Consider the following 27,500-nt stretch of genomic DNA (forward strand, 5'->3'; position numbering starts at 1 on the left):
GTACAAAATAAATAGGGAATTAAAGAATATCTAAATCCTAAATCTATAAATAATTGTAGAACTGATAATATTTATAGTGAAATTAATGTTATTGATAATCATTCGGAACAAGGTTTAGATTCTATGATTGATCAAAATGTTGATAATATAGTTAGTCTTTTACCTTGTATTAATATTAATTCTAATGATAATAATAATTATAATCCAACCTTAACACCTATTTAACAGATGAGCATTAGTAGAAATTCTTATAGCTATAAGGGGAGTTTACAAGTGAACAAGTCCATGTGTAACTGTGTAATCAAAACACGATGCCCTTCAAGAAATCAGTGTTTAAAGAAGAATATAGTATATCAGTGTGAAGTATATAGTATATCAGACTTCGTAAGTATTTGTATATTGGTTCTTCTGCTACTAGTTGGAAATCTAGATTTTATAATCATTCTAATTCTTTTAAATATAGAAGAAAATGTAATTCTACTAATCTTGGTAAATGCATTTGGAATTTAAAGGATAAGAATATTAAATATGATTTAAAGTGGTCCTTTATTTGTTATGCACCATTTTATAATATTTGTATTTCTACTTGTGATCTTTGCCTTGAAGAATTATATTTTATAATTACTTCTAAAATAATTTCATTGAATTTTAATGGGCACTTAACTTTAAGATTTTGCCATGAATTTAGAAAGACATTCAAATATTTCAGTTATTAATTATAATAATGTTTTAATTAATTATTATATAGTAAGGTTAATTTTTATTAGAGTGCTTAATATAAAGAGTAAGTAATTGCATTTAAGAGAGATGTTTCAGCAGCTCGTTTTGCAAATTTGCAAAATTTTATTTCAGTTGTACAATGGTCAATAACTATCAGTTGACATTCAGGTAGGAATGTCACAAAAAAAAAAAAAGATTGTAGAATTATCATCAACAAGGCTCAAGAAATACCATCAAGAAAGCATGAAAGGTTTATGTGGTATCTTGGCTCTCATAAATATCCAAATGGCACTAACCAGTTGATATCAATACTAAGCCCAACTATTTAGAGAATTTCTGAGGTGCAAGCATGGCAGTGTGGTAAGACATCTTCTTCCCAATCACATGGTTTAAGGTACAATTCCATTGCATGGTATCTTGAACAAGTGCCTTCTGCTATAGCTCCAGGTCAATCAAAACCTTGCAAGTGGATTTGGTAGATGGAAATTGAAAGAAGTTCATCCAACTCATTATGTGTGTGGGAGTGTATGTAGTGTGTGTGTTTTGCTGTTTGTGTAAACTGGTGTTGGTCTGTTTATATCCTCATTACTTTACCATTTGATAAAAGAGGCTGGTAGAATAACTACCAGGCTTTAAAAAATAGCACAAGTACTATGGTCGATTCACTAGACTGAAACCCTTCAAGGTGGTGCCCCAGCATGGCCACAGTCGAATGACTAAAACAAATAAAAGATAAGAAATAATAGAAAATTCTCTTTAGCCCATTGCTGTCTCTCATCACAATTTGAAAGTGAAAGTAGGAGCACACGTCATGTTTCTATGAAGCTTAGATACACCAAAACTATGTAACAGTACAAGAACGTCTATCATAACTTTTATGACCTCATGTGTTTGAAACCACCATTTTTGTTTGGCTGCAACAAGGGAGAGGATGTTTTCATTCTACACATTTCCCTAAACCAGTGGTTTTCTACTGGGAGCCACATGACCCTTGGAAGTCTATACAAGGTTTTTTTGCTGAAGCTTATGTGCAATAAATAGGTTCTATAATACACAAAATATTTTAACAATTTCCTTTTATACAATTCCCAATGATATTTAATTATGAAAATATAAGATTTTTAAAAGAATGAATGGCTATGAGGGTCCATTAGAGAAAACAAGGGCTCAAAGGTGTCCACAAGCAAAAACTGGCTGAAAAACCACTGTCCTAAACTAATCAAGGCAATCTGCAGCCTGCTGAACTTTCTGAATATCATGCTTAATGAAATATTTACTTTAAAGTTTTGTTTTTAGTAGTGTAGCTTTTCGAATGATGAGACATGTGTCAGGAGATCCACTTCATGATAAAGGTTGCCCAATCCCTGTCCTAAATTACATTTTTTCAATTCAAACACAATTAGTTGCCTCTAATACTTTTTCTTATTTCTTTACTGCCCACAAGGGGCTACACACAGAAGGGACAAACAAGGACAGACAAACGGATTAAGTCGATTATATCAACCCCAGTACGTAATTGGTACTTATGTAATCGACCCCGAAAGGATGAAAGCAAAATCGACCTCTAATACTTTTTCTATGACCATCAACAATACTCTTTGATGAAATTGCTAGAGTTTGAACTGGCAAATCTGTGTTTCTCTTATGGTTGGCAATCTGTTGAATGCTCACATGGTGGGTCAAGAAGATATCTTTTCCATGAACAAACAAACTGCAGAACAAGAAGTGTTGTTTTTACTCAGAGCTCTCGGGACACAAAAACCCATTTCTATTAGAATCGCTTGTGTTTTATGCATTGTATATCAATTTAAAATTGCAAGAAAATAAATGAAATAAAAGACAAATCACAAAATTATCATTGTCAATAAATGCACTCTTAAATACCTGCGTCACCCTAACAAGATACATGCAAATATATTACATAGCAAAAAGAATTACGTAAAAACTTGCTATAAGTCATTTACTGTAACAAAATTTTAAAAAACAACTACCTCTATATTCAGCAACCGGACAATGTGAGATGTATGTGTATATGTATGCAGGTATGTCTGCATACATACATGTATGTGTGTGTGTGTGTACATACATATATCTATGTATACATACATACATGGGTAGGTATAATATATATAAAAATAATATATTTATATATATATATATATATAACATAATATATTTTTAGCATATATAATGCATAAAATATACATTTGTGTGTATATATACACACACACATACACACACAAATGTGTATATGTATTTGCATTATATACATAAATTACATATGTTCAAACATACATACATTCCATACACACACACACACACACAAACACATACACATGCACAAATGCACAGACACACACACACACACAAACACACACATGCACAGACACACAGAGACAAACAAACACACACACACACACATAGATACATAGATTCATAAATTCATACATACATACATACATCATACATATATACATACATACATACATGCATACATACATACATGCATACATACATACATGCATACATACATACATATATACACACATACATACATACATATATACACACATACATACATACATACATACATACATACATACACACATACACACATACATACATACATGCACACATACATACATACATATATACATACACACACACATACATGCATACATACATGCACACACACACAAACATTAACGGATAGAAAGTAAATTGGTAGTGAGTCATTTGTTTCAGTTAATGTTCTTTGCTGTTTTAAATCTTCTTTAAAACACCAGCACCATGTGTGCCTCTGTGTGTGTGTGTACATGCATGTATGTGCATGTATGTTTGTATGTGTATGTGTGTGCATGTGCATGCATATGTGCATGTGTATGTGTGTGTGTGAAAAAGTGAGAGAGAGAGTGTGTGTGTGTGTGTATGTGTGTGTCCATGTTCATATGCATACGTGCAGTAAAGCTATGCCTTTGCTTTATCAGATTATGTCTTCGAAATATTATTTCATTTCGATAATTCTAATTTACATGAAAGAAGTTAAGAATATTGCTCTGAGAATTGATAATATATAGCAAATGTCTATATGCGTGTATGTGTGTGTGTGTGCGTGTGCGCACGTGCATGTGTGTATGTGGTTCTGTGTGAGACAGTGTGCATTTCTCTGAGACTATATATATATATCGTTCCAATTTTAGTATATGTACTGCTGAAGCATGTATATATATATATATATATATATATATACACACACGTGTGTGTGTGTATATATATTATATACACACATATGTATATATATATGCATAATATATATTTTATAAATGTATGTATATAAATATATGTGTGTCTATATATATATATATATATATATATATATATATATATATATATGTAATTGTGTGCTCTGTGTGTGTGTGTGAGATTATGTGTGCATGTGTGTATATCTGCTTCTGTGTTTCTATGTGTATGTTTGAACTTATGTGTGTGCATATGTGATTGTGGGGGCACAGTTATATTTCTATGTGTGACTATAAGCATGCAAGTATGCACACATACACACACTCACACATACATGCACACACACACACACACGTTCATATATGTTTTTATTTCAGTATGTGTGAATGTGTGTAGGTGTATACATGTGTTTGCATTCTCTCTCTCTCTCTTTCTCTTACTAACTATCTATTTCTTCATTTATTAATCTGTCCCTCTCTCTTTTCTTCCCTCTGTCTCTCTCCTCTTCCCTCTCTCTCTCTCTCTCTCTCTCTCTCTCTCTCCTCTTCCATCTCTCTATTCTTGTGAGATTGTGGAACTGAGAGTTGAAATACGAGGGAATATGACTGTCAAAAATGGAGATATATTGAGAAGTATATGCATAAGTGTTTGTGTGTATGCATGTAAGCATTATGCTTATATATATACATATACACTAATGTATGTATATATATATATATTTATATACTAATGTATGTATATATATGTATATGTGTGTGTATACACACATGCATTAGTATATAGTGTGAGTGTGTGTGTGTGTGTGTGTATGAGTGTGTGTGTGTGGTGTGGTGTGTGTGTGTGTGTGTGCATGTGTCCCAATAGATCTTTCAGCATATCTTTATGTAACAGATACAGAGTACTCAATACACGAAACTACAGCTAAAATAATGTAATCTAATATACATGCAAGAATTGATATATACTCAAAACATAATAAGAATTATGAATATTAAAGACACACACACACATTAGACATATAAATATATATGTGTGTGTATATATGTTTACACACAGACACATACATACAAACAGACATAATATATATACATATCATCATCTCTCACTCTGCCCAATATACATACATATATATATATATATAAATGTATGTATATTGGGCAGAGTGAGAGATGATGATGATGAAAGAGATATAGAGACATTGTGGATATATGCATGCATACATACTTACATATATGTGTGTATATATATATAAATATGTATATAGATATGCATGTCTGTGTGTACATGTATAGGTAGAGAAAGAATGTCAGAGGGAAAGAGTAAGAAAGGTTGTTGTTGTAATGATAATGGTGAGAGAGAGATAGAGAGAGAGAAGGAAAATGAGAAAATGAGAGAAAAAGAAAAAGGAGAGAGTGAGATACATAGATAGGCAGATAGACAGACAAACAAACAGACAGAAAGAGGGAGAGAGAGAGAGAGAAAAGGAGAGAGAGAGCAATAATTGGATGAAAGGATGGAGAAATTGGAAAAGGAGACCAGTGATTTGGCACAAATAGTGAAATTGTGAAAAACAATAGAAAATTTGGAAGAATTGTAGACATTAGCGGTAGTTTTAGATTGGTTGAGTGTAAATTATTGGAACAGAAGATAGAATGATGGAATCTCAAAGACAAAAGAGAACTTTCCAGTTAGATAAAGCTGGAAGTTTGATGTATAACATGTTTGCAGTAAGGAACGCATCAGAATAGAATTTTGTTGTAAGCAGGAATTATATAAGAAATGTTTGGTATTCTCTAAAACTAAGAATGTCTGCACCCATTGTAATGATTTTTTCATGGTTTGGGAGAAATAAAACTATTCTATAGAACTATTACAGACATTGCTGTGCTGTTGGGAAGAAAGCTTCTCAACAAAGAGGTCTTCGGTTCAGTTGCCATCTTGGACAATGCCATTGTATTCTATTATAGCTCCAGGCCAGCCAAAGCCTTATGAGTGGACTTGGTAGATGGAAACTGAAAGAATCCCATCATATATATATATATATATAATTATAATTGTAATTATAATTATATTTAATTATATTTATATTTATATTTAAAAAGACTTTTTGTAAAAGTTCCTTCCGATAATGGTTCTCTTTACATACTGAAACTACTTGGTAAAATTTATTAATTTTAATTAATAATTATTTACCCTTATAATTGTAATATATATATATATATTATATAATATATATATATATATATATATATATATATATATATATATTATATATCTGTGTATGTGTGAGTATGTGTGTGTGTGTTTGTGTTTGTCCCCTATTTTCCACTTGGCAATAGGTGTTGGTTTGTGCATGTCCCTGTAACTTAGCGGTTTGGGGAAAGAGGCTTATAGGATAAGTACCACACTTAAAGAAAAAAAAATCCCTAGGGTTGATTTGTTTGACTAAGCCCTTCAATGCAGTGCCCTCCCCCACATGGCTGCAGTCTGATGATAAAACAGATAAAAGATAAAAAATAAAAGAACTAATGATTATTATTTTTTGTTGTTGTTATTGGGTCTCAGGCTGTGCACGTTTAATAACTATTTAACAATAGTGTGGAGGAGCATAGAATTACTAAAATATGGTGAATGAGTGCCTATGCTGTTTGACCATTTTGGAAGTGCTATGGCTCCTAATGTCTGTCAGAACAACAATCTAGGGGAAGGATACTCTTAACATAAAATCTGAGGATTATTTATTTTCTATTCATCTCAAACAATGTTGGGCCACCAGGAGAAAAACTGTTCCTTTTGGAAAATGAATGCATTTCTGTGCATGCATCATTCGCTATAAAGAATCGATGTGCTGGAATTTCTTGGAATCACAGAGAGAAAATGTAAATTTTAAAAAATGTGTTTAGATGTGGCTGTGTGGTAAGAAGTTTGCTTCCCAACCACATGGTTTTGGGTTCAGTCCCACTATGTAGCACTTTGGGCAAGTATCTTCTATTATATCTTTGGACTGGCCAAAGCCTTGTAAGGGGATATGGTAAACAAAAATTAAAGGTAACCTGTTGCATATGTATGTATGTATGTATGTATGTATGTATGTATGTATGTATGTATGTATGTATGTATGTATGTATGTATGTATGTATGTATGTATGTATGTATGTATGTATGTATGTATGTGAGAGTGTGTGTGCGTGTGTGTGTGTGTTAGTATATATATATATATATATATATATATATATATTCCTTGTCAGTGTATATATATAGTGTGCTTCTTACAGTATTTTTTGCAATACAGGTGCTTCAGCACCCTCACCCACCATTAGTGGCAATAAAATGTTTTCTGTGTGTGTGTGTGTGTGTGTGTGTGTGTGTGTGTGTGTGTTGGTGTGTGTATCTGTGTATGTGTCTGTGTTTGTACCCCACCCTTGCTTAATGCCAGTGTTAATATCCAGCCCTGCTTGATCCCCATAAGTTAGAAGTTCAGCAAAAAGAGACTGATATAATAAGTACAAGACTCAAAAAACAAGTACTAGAGTAAATTTGTTTGACTAAACCCTTCATGGTAGTAATCCAAACCTACCATGGCCACCATCCAATGACTGAAACCAGAAAAAGAAGCAAAATATTGGCATTATGGAAGTCAGAGAATAATTTACACTTTCTTTATCTAACCTACATCCAAATAGTTTCAGTGTTCACCAGAGTCCTAGTCTGTGTATCCATGTGTTACTGTCCTCTGTAACTTTGGAATTTAGTTTCCCATCTCTAGCCTTACAGAATAGTTTTGTGGCCCTCGTAAGTCTCCATGTTTTTTTTCTTTAAGTGTTGTTAATAAAACTCTATTTTCTGAATGCCTAAGATTTACCCACCAGTTGTTTGGTTCTCTACATTATATCTCAACTCTGTGCTTCTGATGTTCTTGTAATTTTAGAGACTATTCTTGTGACCATGCACTAGCTCTTTGTAATTTCAATTTCCTGGTCTTTAGAGATTTTAACAGCCACTTTTACAGTGTTTATATTGTCTGTTGGACACATCACTTAAATAAGAGTATCTTGTCTTTTTTTGACAGTATCAGAGCAGTAATCTCTCATCTACTTATCTCTAAGTATTGCTAATGCATCGATGGTCTTAGTAGTTGCATAGTTAACACAAACAGTCAAGATTGATTGGAAGAACTTTAGTGTGATATAAAATAAGATGGGATAAAGAAAGAGAGAAACAAACAGAGAAAGAGAGAGCGGAGAAGAGAGGTACAGAGAGAGAGAGAGAGAGAGAGAGAGAGAGAGAGAGAGAGAGAGAGAGAGAGAGAGAGAGAGAGAGAGAGAGAGAGAGAGAGAGAGTGGCCTCACTAGAGAATTAGGAAAAATAAACAGTTTTGAGTTTGAATATCATATACATAATAAAAATCACTACTGTCTGAAAATTTGGTTTAATTTTAGAAAATAGCTGTAAAAGCAGAGACTGATATGGAATATTGATAAGGTCTGTCTCAGAGAAGATGAAGGATCAATAGATAACCAGCATCTAAAATGTATTATTCTTTGTTATCTTATTTGTTTCAGTTATTTGACTATGGTCATGCTGTAGCACTGCCTGAAGTGTTTAGCCAATCAAAACACAGCAAATACTTATTTTTTAACTCTGGCATATATTCTCAGACTCTTTGACCAAAACAACTCCAGTTGGGGACAAACATAAAGATAAGCACACATACATGCACACACACATACACAGCTGCACATGCCTGTGTGTATGTGTGTGTGTGTGTGTGTGTACATATATATGATGACAAAGAAAGGAAACCCAAAGTCTATGATGAAAGCATAATTCATCTCCAAAGCGCTGGTGGAGCAGCAGGAGCAACTCCACATGGAAATCGCTCAGGACATGCTGGATAGTGGAAACCATGACCCAAACATCATGAAGACCATCGTCACTGGTGATGAGACATGGGTTTATGGACTCTGATCGATGTGTTTGGTCATCTTGCATAAAAACAAAAATCTAACGAGTGCACACTACACACCTGTACTCTATGCATAACAGCCAGGAACTGACACAGCCTACCAGCACAAAAATATTCATGCATGTACAGGAAGCGTGGTGTTACCTCTCACCCTAAGGATTTTGCCCATGCAGCATTAGTTATGACAAGAAAAAATATAATTGGATACTTTTTGAACACACCTCATAATGTGTCTAAAGTTGGAAGACGAAAATATAAGTTGATCAAATATGTATAAAACCATTCAGGAAATGTGTTTACAGATACAGACGTTATGTGAAAGACATTGTCTGGAACTGTCCAAACTGATATGGCTTCAACATTCTAAAGACTTATAAATTCTGCATAATTTGGAATTATCTCAGCCGTTGTATGGAGTCTACAACTGAAAAATAACAGGATTCTTTCTTTTAAGACAAATATTTTAAGGAATGGCTATAATCGATGAGAGGAGCCCCAGTACATCACTGGTATTTTATTTTATCAAGCTTGAGGAAAGAAAAATTTTTTTTAAATAAGGTGATCTACTTTGGCAGTTTTTGAATACAGAACTTCTTTTACATTTTCAGCTTTTGTTCCTTGTTGTTGATGTTCTACAACAATAACAACTACTGTGACTACTACTACTCCCATATCCTCCTCATCATATCATCATCCAGCACCACTCCTCCTCGTTATATCCTCCTCCTCCGCCATCTATTAAAATAATTTTGATTTTCAGGAATATTGAATCAACCCAGTATATGTGTGGTACATAATGCCTTCAACTTCCCAAAGATAAAAATGGCAAAGTCAGCCAATGCCAACTTAGAAATATGGAAGAGAATATAAAAGCTGAATAGCTAAAAATAGTAAAAGACATTTTTGTTTGCTTCAATATCTATTCTACCACCTACCACCAGTCTACAATCTGCCAGCATCTTCCATCTACCATTATTCTACCATCTGCTACCATTCTACCAGCTATCACCATTCAACCATCTACCACCATTCTACCAACTCTCACCATTCTGCCATCAACCACTATTCTACCATTTATCATCAATCTGCAATCTACCACAATTCTACTACTTATCACCAAGTTGCTGCCCATGAGCATTCAACCATCTACCACTAGTCTACCAACTACCACTATTCTGTCATCTACCCTTGTTCTACCATTTATCATGAATCTGCAGTCTACCACCATTCTGTCATTTGAGCATTCAACCATCTATCCCCAATTCTACCCTCTACAATCCTTCTACGTTCTACCCAGCCTCTAGCAACTATCACCAACCTACCCTCTACCACCATCCTGCTATCTATTACCATTCTTATTTCTTTATTGCCTACAAGGGGCTAAACATAGAGGGGACAAACAAAGGTATTAAGTCGATTACATCGACCCCAGTGAATAACTGGTACTTAATTTTTCGACCCCTGAAAGGATGAAAGGCTAAGTCGACCTCAGTGAAATTTGAACTCAGAACGTAACAGCAGACATAATACCGCTAAGCTTTTCGCCCGGCGTGCTAACGCTTCTTATTTCTTTATTGCCCACAAGGGGCTAAACATAGAGGGGACAAACAAGGACAGACAAAGGGATTAAGTCGATTACATCAACCCCAGTGCATAACTAGTACTTAATTTATCAACCCTGAAAGGATGAAAGGAAAAGTTGACCTTGGCAGAATTTGAACTCAGAACATAATGGCAGACGAAATACCGCTAAGCATTTTGCCCGGCATGCTAACGTTTCTACCAGCTCACTGCCTTGTCTATCACCATTCTACTGACCAATGCACTCCGACCAAAACAGTGAGTGATGACTACACTGTATACGCACACCTGGTGTTAGAATTATTAAACACAGCAAGAGAAGGAATACTTTTTATGTTTACGTAGCTAAAGTTTACTTCTCTAAATAATACTGATTGGCAAATACAAAGACCTAGTGTATTACAGATAAAATGAACTTGTTATATACTACAGATGTATCACTGATAATTGTATCATTAAATATATATATATATAAATATGCAAACATATGTTATGAAGCTTTGCCATGAGTGGAGATAGAAAATTTATCAAATTTAAATTGCTTAGAAACTGAAATTTATAAAGAATGTGTAAAATAACCATTGTGAGTAATAGTTTATGGTAACCTAGATTTATCTTTGAAGAATTTGATGATTATCCAAAGAATTTATATTATCAAGTTTCAGTCAATAAATTATAACAGAATATATATATTTTCATAGGGCAAGCCTAAGTGTGTGGTTGAGGAGCCTGCTTCCTAACTATGTGGTCATGAGTTCAGTCCTACAGTACAGTACCTTGGGCAAGCGTATTCTATAATAATAAATGCCAAAATGAATTTCTGTGTGTCAGTGTGTCACACTTTGATCCCCTCTCTCACTATTCAATGACACTTCTACTATTCCGTGTGCTGGGGTGAGAGTAATAGTAGAGATGGCAAAGGTGGTGGCAAAGACAGAGAGAGAGAGAGAGAGAGAGGGAGAGAGAGAGAAAGAGAGAAAGATAAAGAAAAAGAGAGGTAGAGAAAGAGAGACAAAGAAATTTAGGGAGAGTTGGTGACGGTTTATTAAAAGTAGTTGTGTTGATGATGGCAGTAGGAGTAATAATAATAATGAGAGAGAGAAAGAGTGGGTATGTGGTATGTTTAGCCATGTCTCTTTAACAGAAATTCCTATGGCCAACATACTGAACCAGCATACTGAACACTATCATTTTTGCTTTATTTTTTGCTTTCTTTAATACATACATACACACATATATATATATGCACACACACACATATGTATACACAAATACACACACACATACACACACACATACACTCACATACCACTTAGCTGTTGTTCTACATTTTCTATCTCTGAACTTTCTTGCATAGATTACTTCATTCAATTAGTTTCTACAATTTGATTCTATTGGAAGAAGAATAAAATATATTTTTATGTAGTAAATATATAGATTCTGTAATTATTCTTTCATATCTCTATGAACTCTTGTATTAACATACATGCAGATACATCAACACTTTGTACTACCTATATATTCCACAAGTTCTGAATCTGTAGTCCTTTTTCTTTTTTCTAAAAAAAAAGGGAACATATTGGATAATGTAACTGTACATAGTTGCTGAATAAAAAAAACCTCGACAGACTTGGTTAAAGTACTTTGACTTTAGGCTTGTTTGATCAGGGTTGACCTTGGAGTTAGGCAACATCAAAGCAATGATGCAACTTCTGAATGATGATTATAAAGAATAATAATGATAGCAATAATGATAACAAAAAACAACAACGATATCAATGATAATAATGATAGTTATAATTATGGAGAGGGGGAGGTAGAAGAATAGAGGAAGTATGATAATAAGGAAGGGGCATGTGCTAATCGAAGTGATTTATCAGTTAAACTGATCTTGGAATGTCGTTAATTACAATGTAAAAAGGGCAGGCCTAATACATACATACATACATACATACAGACATATACACACACACACACCACACACATACATACATACATACATACATACATACTTACATACATACACACATACAAACATGCACACATATACATATATACATACATACATAGATACATACATACATGCATACATATGTACAGACATACTTACATACATACACACATACAAACATACACACATATACATATATACATACATGCATACATAAGTGTGTATTTGTGTGCATGTGTATTATATGTATTTATGTATTTTGTATATGTGTGTGTACATGTGTAGTTGTATGTATATATATGAGTGTATTTATGTGTGTGAGAAAGTGAGAGAGAGAAAGGAGTTTGTTTATGCATGCATGCGTGTGTGTGTGTGTGTTTATATGTGTGGTGTGTGTGTGTGTGCACATGTGTATGTGTGTGTCATAGTAATTATGACTGGTTATTCTTAAGTGGATAATTTACATAATCGAACATTTATCAAACTCATTAATATCATAAGATTTAATTAGCGAATCACCATTAATTTGGCAAAAATCAATATTAATCAGCTTGGTGATGTGCACCATAGAACAGGCCAGCCTCTGGTAAAGCGAGGCCAAGACCAAGATTCCATTTTATATTCGAATGTATTGCACTTCGCTTATCACTATTGTTCACAATGGGAAACAAATGTTGAGACCATCACATATCCTATAACCCACTCCAAAAGTACTGGGGCATTATTCTTAAAACCTGTCTTGAATGACTCAACAAGAGAGAGAGAGAGAAGAGAGAGAGAGAGAGAGAGAGAGAGAGAGAGAGAGAGAGAGAGAGAGGAGAGAGAGAGAGAAAGAGATCAGCATGATCCCTTAATCCAATCTAATAAATAGTAGTCTTCTCTCTCTCTCCCTTTCATTCCATCCTACAGTTCTCGAAAAATATGGTGAGGTCACATTAGACAATGTAAGAATGAAAGACTTAAATAAGATGGGATGGTAACATGCATTTTTATCTATATGCATATCTATGTATCTGTCTGTCTGTATGTATATCTTTCTCCCACTCCCTATCTCTCTCTCTATATATATATACATACATGTACATACATACATATATGTATACATATTAATATACATACATGCATACACATACACACTCACACATATACCTTTACCTGTTTCAGTCATTAGACTGTGGCCATGCTGGGGCACCACCTTGAGTATTTAGTTAAATGAATCAACCCCAGTACTTATTTTTTAAGCCTGGTACTTATTCTATTGGTGTCTTTTGGCAAACTGCTAAGTTATGGGGATGTAAACACACCAACACCGGTTGTCAAATGGTGATGGTGGGGACAAACATAGACACACACACACGCACATATGTACATATATATATATATATGACAGGTTTCTTTCAGTTTCCGTCTATCAAATCCACTCACTAGGCTTTGGTTGGCCTAAAGCTATAGTATTGGGTTGAGGAATAATTCATGAGCATTTTTTTCAAATTCAAAAATGCATGCAGAAATGAAAAGCATTGGCAAAATGTTTTATGTTGTTTGAAAAAGAATTTTTTACTTTACAAGATAGTGTGTTTTGATTTTTTAAATTTTGTTGATTTTTGTGTGTTATCATTAAAATGGAATTGAAGTTGACAAAACTGAGCATTTTCGACACCATTTGCTTTTTGCATTTAATCACAGTGCTAAGCCTGTCGAAGCTGCTCATAAGATTTGTGTTTTGCATGGAGAAAGAGCAATGCCTCAAAGTACCACTTGCCATTGGTTTCCACACTTCAAAAATGGGAATTTTGACTTCAAGGCCAGACCACAACCAGTCAGGGAAAGAGACAGGGAGTGAGAAATTGAAGAGTTTGGTGAAAAGTAGAAAAGCTCTGGATGTTTCAAAGAGACATCAAAGAACCCTAGCATAAAAAATTATCCATACTATTCTAACAACAAAGGAGTTGTAAATTTTATTTCAACAAATGTAGAACTTAGAAGAAATAACCCCTGAATTCTTTGTGAAATGGTTCTACTATGTAGATAGACAACAAAGATCTTCGCAACAAACTGCTTTGAAATAGACAAAATCAACAAGAAGTAGAGACAAAATACACATCTAGTTTCTCTTAGCAATAAAACTGAGGAAATAAAAATTACATTAGTAATAATCTACATTAAAATCAAAGGGTTTGGGTTCTGCTGTTAACTTGTGGGAATAAAGGCATGGCCTTCATCCAAAAAATACATCTGCTTATTCAATGCATTCCTACAATTTGGTACACAAGAAATAGCGTTGGAAAAATTCAATAGTTTTGCAGTAAAGTTATGTGTCATTCTTGGCATCAGATATCCAAAACAAAATCAGCAATAGAAAATTACAGGAGATTTAGCTTGACATTAAGAAGGTGCATTGGTACCTGTTCAGATGCATCACCATTTTGGCTGAGACCTGCCATGTGAATAGACATCATTTTAGATATCATAAATTATTTTCTCTTTCTTTTGCCTCTCAATTTTTTTTCTATTCTTTTATCTTCTCTTTGAGAAAAGGTATCACTTGAAACATCAGATTCTTCTCTGTTTCTTCCTTTGGGGTATCAGCTTCTTTATAAACTTCTTCTTTGTTTATTTTTTTGAACTTATATTTCTATATTATTGGACACATGCTTTTGCTTGTGTGACACCACATGGCATTTTTTATTTGTTTCTTTCCTATTTGCTTCAAATTTTACCTACTTTGCTTGTGTGATTTTTACCTATTCATATACTTATACCTACATAAAATTACTTGTCACTACTTCATGGAGTGACCAAAACAATCCCCATCAGACTATGGTATAGAACTCTTGTTATCATCAACATTATAATAAACTATTTCATGGAAAAATCAATTTGACAATCTGACAGCTACGTAAGTTTCTCTCCCAGAGCATAATAATCCCACTATTATCAGAGGTCACTTAATCACATTAAATACTAGGTAAAAACCCTGAAAGATAACTAATCAAAGAAAGGCTTGGAAGCACTTTATATAAATTATTCTAAGAAATTTAGAGTAAAATCAAAAGCACAATATTCAGAGCAATTTGTAAACATAGAAATCTGTGATTATTAGAGAGTTTGGTTATCTAGCTGATTGGTCTGTTAATGTTGAGAAATTTGGCATTATAAAATTCAGAAATTATGTGAGTAATTAGAGAATTAGAATAATTACAAATTATTAATTGGACTGGAAAAATATGTAAATCATTCCAGAAATTAAATCTGTAATTCGTATATGTATAGACAGATGTCATATGTATATGTATATATATATATATATATATATATATATATATATATATATATATATATATATATATATATATACATATATATATACATACATATATATGTCAATACAGGCTAGTTCAAACACACGCACATACCTTTATACATGCATGCATATATAAATATATATACATATGTATGTACATACATAGTGACATACATGTGTACATGCATATGTGCATGCATAAACATATATGTACGTAGGTACAGGAGTGGCTGTGTAGTAAGTAGCTTGCTTACCAACCACATGGTTTCAGGTTCAATCCACTGCATGGCACCTTGAGCAAGTGTCTTCTACTATAGCCTTGGGCTGACCAAAACCTTGTGAGTGGATTTGGTAGATGGAAACTGAAAGAAGCCCCTCATATATATATATGTGTGTGTGTGTGAGTATGTCTGTGTGTGTGTATGTGAGTGTATGTTTCTGTGTCTGTGTTTGACCCCAAACATCGCTTGACAACCAGTGTTGGTGTGTTTACATCCCTGTAACTTAGCAGTTCAGCAAAAGAGACCGATACAATAAGTACTAGGTATACAAAGAATAAGTCCTGGGATCAATTTGTTCGACTAAAGGTGGTGCTCCAGCATAGCCACAGTCAAATGACTGAAACAAATAAAAGAATAAAAGAATAAATTTGTTAGCAACAGAGGCAGTATCAATACTGCAAGGTGATATGTATCCTCACTTAAACTCACTGCCTAATCACAACATCAGTACCTGTTCTGGCACTGTGATTCCATACATCTCTGGCTGGAAAATGGATCACAGCTATATATGATGGTCAAGTATTCATCACTGACAAGACCAAGGAAGAGCAAAATCATGTGATCTGGTGGTGTCAGTGATAGAGGTGGCAGGGATTTATCTCCCTTCTAGCAAAATAAATAAGAGTGCATTTTGCACCAGTATCCAATATGACTGTTTCTCTCAGGGTTACTACTGCAGTATAGCTTGTTCTAATAGAACCTCCATGTTTACATGCATACATATATACATACATGCATACATACATACATTGTTGTTTGTACCTTCTCGAGCCACGCCTGGCTCATAAGGACTGGTTTCCTGGTTTCCTTGGCATATAGGTTCCCCACCTGGATGGGATGCTGGTCCATCGCAGGTGAGCTGCAAGATGCAGGAGGAAAGAGTGAAAGTTGTAGCGAAAGAGTCAGCAGAAGTTCACCATTACCTTCTGCCGGAGCCACATAGAGCTTAGTTGTTTCGCTCAGAAACATACACATCACCCAGTGTGAGATTTGAATCCGTGATCCCTCGACTGTGAGTCTGCTGCTCTAACCACTAGGCCATGTGCCTCCACACATACATACATACATACATAAAAAAGGATAAAGATCCTTTCAGTCATGAATGACAAGGAATTGCACCTAGAAAGTTACTCTCCGAGCTACAAGTCCAAGCAAGGTTGTTTCATGGAAGACCAGCAGTTGCCCATGCATACCAGCCACCGATGTTATCTGAGGAAAAGGCAAAAGCTGATAAAGCTTGGCACCATTGACGTTGCTACTCATTTCTACAGATGAGTGAACCGGAACAACGTGAAAGAAAGTGTCTAGCTCAAGAACACAACATAACCTGGTCTGGGAATCGAACTCACTACCTAATGATTGTGAGCTTAACATTCTAACCACCAAGCCAGGCACCTTTACATGTATACATGTGTATACATAAAAAAAACGATTAAAGGTCATTCCTGAGTCATAGGCCAGTTTCTTGGATTCTGTAGCATATATAAAATATTCCCCTACCGGACTGGGTGCTGATCCATCATAGGATTACTTACACTTGCCAACTGAGTGACTGGAGTAGTGTGAAATGAAGTACCTTTCTCAAGAACTCAATGTATTATCTGGTCCAGGAATCAAAACCACAATCTTACAATCATGTATGCAACACCTGTACCTCTAAGTACATATCTACATGTACACATGTACCTACATGAGTACATATAGATATGTACATACAGAGATATGTTCACACATGCAAGCATATATAATTCATACATACGTATGTATACATCATCATCATCATCATTATCATCGTGTAATGTCTGTTTTCCATATTGGTATGGGTTGGATGGTTTGACAGGAGCTGGCTAGGTAGAAGACTGTACTTGACTCTTCTATCTGTTTTGGCACAGTTTTTATGGCTAGATACCCTTCGTAACACTAACCACCCTGCAGAGTGGACTAAGTGCTTTTTACATATATACATAAATATATGCATACATACATGCATGAATAGATGCATACATAAATACACATTCAGATTACTCTATCAAATATAATGCTTAGCCTTAGATCTAGGTAAGAAACCGGCTCTTTCTCTATGGGCAAGAAATCTTGAAGTAAAGCTAAACAATGACATACATACATACATACATACATACATACATACATAAAAAGCACATACATACATATAAAACATATATATATATATATATATATCCATACATGTATACATACAAAATACATATATATTGTATGTACTCATGTAAAAGTTGAATTTTTAAACCATTTTTAATGTCAAATTTATGGGGTCAACTATTACATGGATACTATTTTTGAGGGGCTGAAATTCAAGTTAGAATCTGAAGTATCCTATCAGCAGGAGAAGCCCAACTGATCTCTAAGTGAAGAGAAACAAAAACACAATGAATTACTGTAATATTACCAATTCTATACATCTCTCACACACACCACAAACACACAGTTCACACACACACACACACACACACACACACACACACACACACACACACACACACACATATACACAGGTACAGAAATATTAAGACACACACACACATATACATACATACATACATATTTACAAACACTGGGAAAACCTCTTAACTCAAAAAATCTTGATACTTCATTAGTGACCAGCTTGAGCTTTCTCAAGAAGAACTTAAATCAAACTCAAAGAAACATCATACATAGATGCATATATACATTGGCAGAATATTCCCACTAAAACTTCTATCAAGTGTAAACATAAGCAGGATATTGTTGTTTAGAACAGTCATGAAAATGTATGTAGTCATAGAGGCTAGCTGCCCCACTGATGTGAATATTTCTTTGATAATAAAAATGAAAGAAGATATGAACAATGGCTTTGAAACCTCCAACTTCTATATTCACATTATAAATTCATATTTAAGCAATAATAATTTATGCACTTTGTTTTGTGAATAAAAGCCGAAGTGATAAACTGGATCAGCTAGGTATTTCAATAAAATAATCAACCAGCTAATTTGCACAATGCAAATACAATTTGTAAATGGAACAGTAAAAAATATGTAAGACTTTTTTCAAGCTTTGTTAGAAACAAGGTTCTTCCTTATAGGAAGATTTCAGATAGAACAGAGCATACATGCATACAGCTGATTCTAGCTTATGTAATAACAAAACAGATAATGATGTGCTTTGCATTGGTTCCAACAGTCAAATAAGAGTTGTAAATAAAAATAAGAAACAACAAAATGTGTGACAATGAAATGGTGAATGTAACAATGTTAAGTTGACTTACATATTTGTAACTGGACTGAATTATAGCCAGAAGCTCGTTATAGTATCTAAAAAACTGACAAAAGTTCTCTTTGAGTGTTAAGTTCACATCTCACCAGGCACAAACTCTTTGTGGTGTCTGTCTTCAGTATACTGTGTCCTTTTATACTAAGGCTTTATCTTCTTCCTGTAAGCCTGTGTGTTTTATATCTCCTCTGTGAATGATTCTTCTATGTTTTTTGTTTTCTATGTGCCTGTGTTCTCTTAGCCTAAAATTATATCATCTCCTTCCTGTAAACCTGTGTCTTTTACATCTTTTATATGCCTGAGTCCTCTATATCTTCTGTTTTCTGTATGCTTGCATCTTAAATATGGCTTAGATATTACTGATGTCTAACAAAGCAAGTTCATTTAGCTGAATTCTTCATTGTTTCATTCAAACATTTGCTCATTACATATAGATCCGTGTCAATTGTCTAACACCAATTCACCTTCAAATTACCTCCATTATTCTCTGTGGTATACATTGTAGTTGTTGCTAATAGACAGCTTGGCTAGCAGAAGTCATACGCTTATTGTTATGGCCAATGGCATTCACAGGTTGTAGGAGACACTGGGAACTGGTTACAGTTACCTCCTTAAATACTCATGCACTACCCAGAGTTGTGATGTCATGAAATTTCAAAGGTATTTGCACTCAAAAGAACCGCAATGCTTCTCCTTCTTTATAGGGTATTGGTTTTAGGTGCCTCGTTTCGCAGTTACACAAAGAGATCTCATTCGCATTGTCCTGTGGACATTTTACAGTTTCTGCAATTGTTTTTCTCACTCAGCAAGTCAAGTTCTTTGTTCCAGGTGTCTAATGCTGCTAATGGATGCCTTTTGTTAATGTATATCCTCACACACATACACACACACACCCTCACACACATATACCACAAACACACACAGTTCACACACACACATGTATATACACAATTAAAGAAATATTAAGAGACTGAAAGAGCATATGAGCATGCACGCATACATATATACAATCACACACACTCACACACTCACACACACATATATATATGTATATATATACATGCATATATACATATATACATATATATGTAAACACACTCACACATATATATGTACCCACACCCACACACACACACACACACACACACATCATTTCTTCACAAGATCAGATAAATTATTTACAAGATAGTCTAGAGCATATATTCAACCTTATCAGTTATTTACGATATTTACTTAGATCTTCTCATGCTTTCTTCCTTTTTTGTTTTGAAAGGTTTTAACACACTTTTTAGTGAATATTCATTCTTTTTCATTGTTAATTTATATCTTAAATGGGAGTATGCTTTGTATGATATATATCCATTCTATAATTCCCAAGGTACTCGCACATGTAAATGCATACCAACACACACACACACACACTCATACGAGTGTGCGCACAATTATTTGTAGGATTCATTTGCATCAAGGTATTTTAATATTAAGGACACCAAGTGAGGGTCAAGATTTGCATATCTGTATTATATACTATCCAAACACATCCATATATATCTATGCATACACACACACACACACACACACACACACACACATATATATATATATATACATTCACAAAGATGAAAATGTCTTTATTCTAAAATTTCCTCTCCTTCCATTTGAATTTAAGAGGTTTCAAGTTCCAGACAAACTAAGTTTTGGTATTTCAATTTCAATTAACAAATCTCAGGGTGAATCCCATGGCCAACTCTATATTGGTTGCTCATGATTTGGAAGCAGCAACAATTTATTCATTAGGACACCAACAAAAAATTATACAATGAATATTGTTTACTATGAGGTGCTTTAAGATTGACAGATTTTCAGTTCCAAATTCTATCATCATTACAATTTGAATATTTTAAAAATAAAATATAGATATTTTGAAACAATTATGAGAAAAAAATATATCTTCATCTTTATTGTTTAGTAATCTGAATAAAAACAGCAGTAACCCAGGTGATATATATAAACACAGATGATATATATAAACATACACACACAGAGTCTAATGAAGATTAAGCAGACCTAAACTTTACAGTTACTATTGACATCATTCTTGCAACTTCATGTGAAATTGTATTTATTTTAACTCAGTATAAATGCAAAAATTAATATACATACATACATACATACACACACACACACACACACACACACATATATATATATAGATAGATAGATAGATATAGATATAGATATAGATATGTATATATATATATATATATATATATGTATGTATGTATGTATATGTATGTTTGTATGTATGTAGTTTTTCTACCTGACCAGCTTCTGTCAACCATCCTACCCATGCATGCATGCAGGATGGACGTTAGACAATGATGGTGATGATGATGTATGTGTATAAGAATGTGTAATCTTTATTGTTTTCCTTGTATCCGACATTAGAGTGTAACCATACTGAAACGACATCTTCGACAGTTTACTCATGTACTTATTTCATCTGTTTACAGAGAGAAGTGGCAACACCGGTTGTGAAGCATTGGCAAACAAACACAAAGACAATTACATAGAACTTTTCTACATTTTCACTCTACCAAATGCATTCACACTCAGTGCAGGGATTTAGCAGATACACATATGAATATATATACATACCTAAATGTGTGTGTGTGTGTATATATATATATATATATATATGTATATGTATGTATGTATATATATATATATATTCTTTATATATATATCTTTATATATATATATCTTTATATATATATATATAATATATATATATATATATATATATATATATATATGTATATATATATATATATATGTATATACCTATATATGTTTAGGTGCAGGCGTGGCTATATGGTAGGAAGATTGCTACCCAATCACATGGTTCTGGGTTCAGTCCCATTGCATGGTAAATTGTGCAAGTGTCTTCTACTATAGCCTCGAGCCGACAGAAGCCATGTGAGTGGATTTGGTAGATGGAAACTGAAAGAAGTCCGTTGTGTATATACATAGATATATACATATATAAATATTCATATAGATATATAACGTTTTCTCTCTCTATTTTCTCTTCTTCCTTCTTTTTTCTCCCTTTTCTTTCTCTCTATTTCCCCTCTATCTTTTTTCTCTCTTCTTTCTCTGTATTCTTTCTATCTATTTTCCTTCCTCTCCATGCTCTCCCTATTTTTTCCTTCCTTTTTCCTTTTCCTTCTCTTTATTTCTATTTCCTTACAAGACGAATGAACCCATTCAAATCTATTTAACATTCACTCTATTTTGACTGGTGATACAGTATGGACAGATTTTCAAAATCCAATGATACCCTACACGCCTATTTGGTTATGAAATTTTACAAATACACTCTCTCAGGGAGATATGATATACCTATTATTATGGGTAATACTACATGTACATTTTTATAGTGTGATGTAACTCTTTGGAATAACAATGCATGCAGCTGAAGAGAGCTTTAAACCATCTTTTATATCTATTATACACTGATGTAAGAACAGGTCGTTTATAAAGCTTGAAACACGTGTACAGAGACATCCTTTGTGTTCTGTTTTTGATTTTATTTGATATATACCCTCTCACCTCTGCCACTAGCTGGCGCATACAGGTGCTTACACTTATCAAGTATTCACCCTAAATTTGCAGTACCTACTTTATATTTATATATGTATACATCTATGTGTATGTGTGTATGTCTCTGTGTCTGTGTTTGTCCCCCTTTATCACTTGACAACTGGTGGTGGTGTGTTTATGTCCCTGTAACTTTGCAGTTTGGCAACAGAGTACCTAGGGTCAATTTGTTCAACTAAAACCCTTCAAGGCAGTGCTCCAGCATGGCTGAAGTCAAATGACTGAAACAAGTAAAAGATAAAAGAAAGATGAAAGATATTTGATTTTGATTTTGATTTTTCCAGTTTCAGCTCATAAGCTGTGGCCATGCTGGGGCACCGCCATTATTTTATAATATATATTACTCTTTACTCTTTTTACTCTTTTACTTGTTTCAGTCTATTGACTGCGGCCATGCTGGAGCACCACCTTTAGTCGAGCAAATCGACCCCAGGACTTATTCTTTGTAAGTCCAGTACTTATTCTATCGGTCTCTTTTGCCGAACCGCTAAGTGATGGGGACGTAAACACACCAGCATCGGTTGTCAAGCAATGCTGGAGGGACAAACACAGACACACAAACATACACACACATATATATATATATATACATATACCAACAGATGTTGGTGTGTTTATGTCTCTTTAACTTAGTGGTTTGACAAAAGAGACCGACAGAATGAGTACTAGGCTTACAAAGAATAAGTCCTGGGGTCGATTTCTTTGGCTAAAAGTGGTGCTCCAGCATGGCTGCAGTCTAACCACTAAAACAAATAAAAGAATAAAAGAATATATATATATATATAGTATATATACTCTTTTACTCTTTTACTTGTTTCAGTCATTTGACTGTGGCCATGCTGGAGCACCGCCTTCAGTCGAGCAAATCGACCCCAGGACTTATTCTTTGTAAGTCCAGTACTTATTCTATCGGTCTCTTTTGCCGAACCGCTAAGTGACGGGGACGTAAACACACCAGCATCGGTTGTCAAGCAATGCTGGAGGGACAAACACAGACACACAAACATACACACACATATATATATATACATATATACGACGGGCTTCTTTCAGTTTCCATCTACCAAATCCACTCACAAGGCTTTGGTCGGCCCGAGGCTATAGCAGAAGACACTTGCCCAAGATGCCACACAGTGGGACTGAACCTGGAACCATGTGGTTGGTAAGCTAGCTACTTACCACACAGCCACTCCTGCGCCTATATATGTATGTTTAAATAAATAAATATATATATATATATGCATATACACACATACACATTATTTATAGTTTAACAAAGCAACCAATGGTTTCCTTAAGGAGCTCTTGACAATTGTTCAAGTGTGCCACATGGAGCGTTGGTACTCATGTTTATTTTGGATGAGAATACATGAGATTACACAAGACTGAACAGGATTTTAATATAAATACACAGATCATAGGAAATATCTTATAAGAATATCTTCATTGTGATCTCTCTGGATTCTTACAAGAAATTACGTTCATGAAAGATGAATAATTTTTTCATTATCTTATGTGGGAATGCTTGAGCACACCCATATCTATAAATATATAGATACATGTAGACTTTTATGTTCAGTCAAGAATCGGATCATCCTCGCAATTTCGGCAGATTAATCTTGAGATTGCTCCAATCTGGCCAGCCCCAAGGAAAAGCTAAGCTAAGAGCATTAGATTCCTTGGAAGAAAGCATCAAATGTATACGAAACAAGGACGGAAAAACAGACGATGTTACACGAATATGAATACAAAAATATAAAAAACAATAATAATAATAGTAACAGGACATAACAACAGGCGTCTTTCGACTGGGGACAAATTGAATTCAGCTGGCGTGTGTGGAAATGAAGCCTTGCGGCAGAGGGAAGAATATCGATGTGGCAGTGACCATGGTCAAACACAAAAAGGGCTAGCAGTCAGCCAACAGTCACATGAGAAGAGAATAGAGAGAAAAAGAGGAAGAAAGGATTTAAGGAGGGGGAGAAGAGAGAGAGTATGTAGAAGTAGATAGATGGAAGAATCAAGGAGTGGCGAGAAATGTATGTATATATATATATGCATATATATATATTTATATATATATAAAGATATAGATCATAGACAAATAGATAGATATATACATACATATATATATATATACATACATACATACATACATACATACATACATACATACATACATATATACATACATACATACATACATACATACATACATACATACATACATACATACATACATACAAATAAAAAAATACCCTGTTGATGTTGAAATTCCAATGAAGGAGTCTTAGATCTAGGTTAGAAACTGGCTCTTTCTCTATTGGCAAGAAATCTTGAAATAAAACTGAACAATGACATACATACATATACACACCCTTGCAACATGCGTTTTGTCAATGATTGTGTATGTGCATATAATTATTTATGTGATCTTATAGATTATTGATGCGAAACTTGGTGCATGGATTTGTGAGGTCATAAATATATACATATACTTTTCTTATGAATCATGTGATCTCATGAACATGTGCTATGCATATAGATCTATGTAGGTATGAAATCCAGCATAAGTTCATGGGAGTATACACCTAAACCATAATGTGCATATAATTAATTATATACATATGAATATGTATATATATATACATATATATATATACATATAATTGTATATGTATATGTATATAGATATAGTTATACACATGTATTTATATTAATGCTTGTTTTTTATGTTTAGTTATAATAAAAACAATTTTTCATTAATATGTTGGGTTACTCTTTACTTTTGTAGAGAGCAAATTTATTACTTTTATAAAAGAACATTGTTGATTGCCTATCTGACAATGGCTTAGGTGGCCGAAAACTTTGAAGTCATTTTCAACAACATTCTTGCATATGAATAGCAAATTTGTACTCTATATATATATATATATATATATATATATATATCATCATCATCATCATCGTTTAACATCCGTTTTCCATGCTGGCATGGGTTGGACAGTTTGACTGGTGTATAGGAAGCCAGGAGTCTGAACCAGGCGCCAATCTGATCTGGCAGTGTTTCTACAGCTGGATGCCCTTCCTAATGCCAACCACCCAGAGAGTGTAGTGGCTGCTTTTTACGTGCCACGGGCACAGAAGCCAGTCAAGGCAGCACTGGCATTGGCTACATTCAGTTGGTGCTTTTTATGTGCCACCAGCATAGAAGCCAATCAAGGCGGCACTGGCCACATATGTACACACACACATGTATGTATGTATGTATGTATGTATGTATGTGTGCATGTATGTATGCATGTATGTATGTATGTGTGTATGTATATATATATATATATATATATATAAGAAATATTGAATTTCTAAATCTCTCGTAGAGACATGTACGGTGGTGGGGCGATAGAATGGTTGTATACTGTCAATCTAACAAAAACGTGACAGTAGGGGGTACACCACCGCTGTATAGCCCTAGGAGGCATCGAACGCCTCCTGATAGCTTTGACACATTTTTTCCCTATATCCTTATATACATATACGAAGGGGAGACAAACACCCCCAGCTGCCGGTACTGCATCTAGGGACACCGTGTTTCAGGATCGTTGTCCTTCATCGGCCTAGAGTATATATATATATATATAAAATAAGTAACGATTGAAGGGACAGATATCAATATATTACAGCCATTGAAAAAAAAAATTTTATTGATAAATGAATGCATTATATCATTATAAAAAATTCTTCAGATGGATACATGAATCTTACAATCAAGGACATTTAAAATAATTCCAAAAGATTATTTAAAAACCACCAGCAACATACATATTCTGTGATTCTGCTACTAGCTTAGTTGCAGAATCTGCTTCCCAAAACAATATACATTTAATCAGTTTAGTGGAAAGGGATTTGCTGTGGTTTTTAAATCATTCTAAAAAATCATTTTCAATGTCTTTGATTGTAAGATTCATGTATTCATCAGAAGGAAAATAGTTATTTATAATGATATAATGTACTCATTTATCAATTGAAAATTTCATTAGAAAAGGCTGTAATGGATTGACACTTGTCCTTCAATTGTTACTTATTTATTTTTAATTCACTAATCTCAGAACATGCTCCTCATGTCTTCTGAAGTATATCATGGACTGTATATTTAATAAAATGTACATTTCTGAATAGCTCAGGAGAGGATTATATACCCAATTGGGTGAAATCAACTGCATACATTACTAGAATATCATTCTGCCAGTACTTCTGTACCAAGGTTGGTATTCATATAAAAATTGCTCTGTGTGCTTTTTATTCCAACCTAACTAGGTGTCTCAACCTTCTTCAGCTGAATCTTGTTTACATTATATATATATATATATATATATATATATATATATATATATATTGATACAAATGGTAAGAGAACAAAATAATGAAAGAGACCTCGATATTATGTAAATAGAGGAATTTATCTGTAAATATGTGACAATTATTCGGTAGCCATGATATGTATAA

At 33.9% G+C, this 27,500-nt stretch overlaps 1 protein-coding gene across 3 annotated transcripts in view; it reads right to left on the bottom strand.

The window, feature by feature from the left end:
* The window catches only part of LOC115217935, a 105,369-nt gene that overhangs the window by 18,200 nt on the left and 59,669 nt on the right, over window positions 1-27,500 (bottom strand). The window contains exon 1 of one of the 3 annotated variants that reach the window (XM_036508029.1): window positions 19,327-19,977. The exons of the other annotated variants lie outside the window; for them this stretch is intronic. The gene's annotated coding sequence lies outside the window, so the exon portion shown is untranslated. Of the gene's footprint in view, window positions 1-19,326; window positions 19,978-27,500 lie in introns of those variants that run through there. 3 annotated transcript variants of the gene reach the window in all.

This window comes from Octopus sinensis, linkage group LG12 (genome assembly GCF_006345805.1).
Source record: "Octopus sinensis linkage group LG12, ASM634580v1, whole genome shotgun sequence".
Classification (NCBI taxonomy): domain Eukaryota; kingdom Metazoa; phylum Mollusca; class Cephalopoda; order Octopoda; family Octopodidae; genus Octopus; species Octopus sinensis.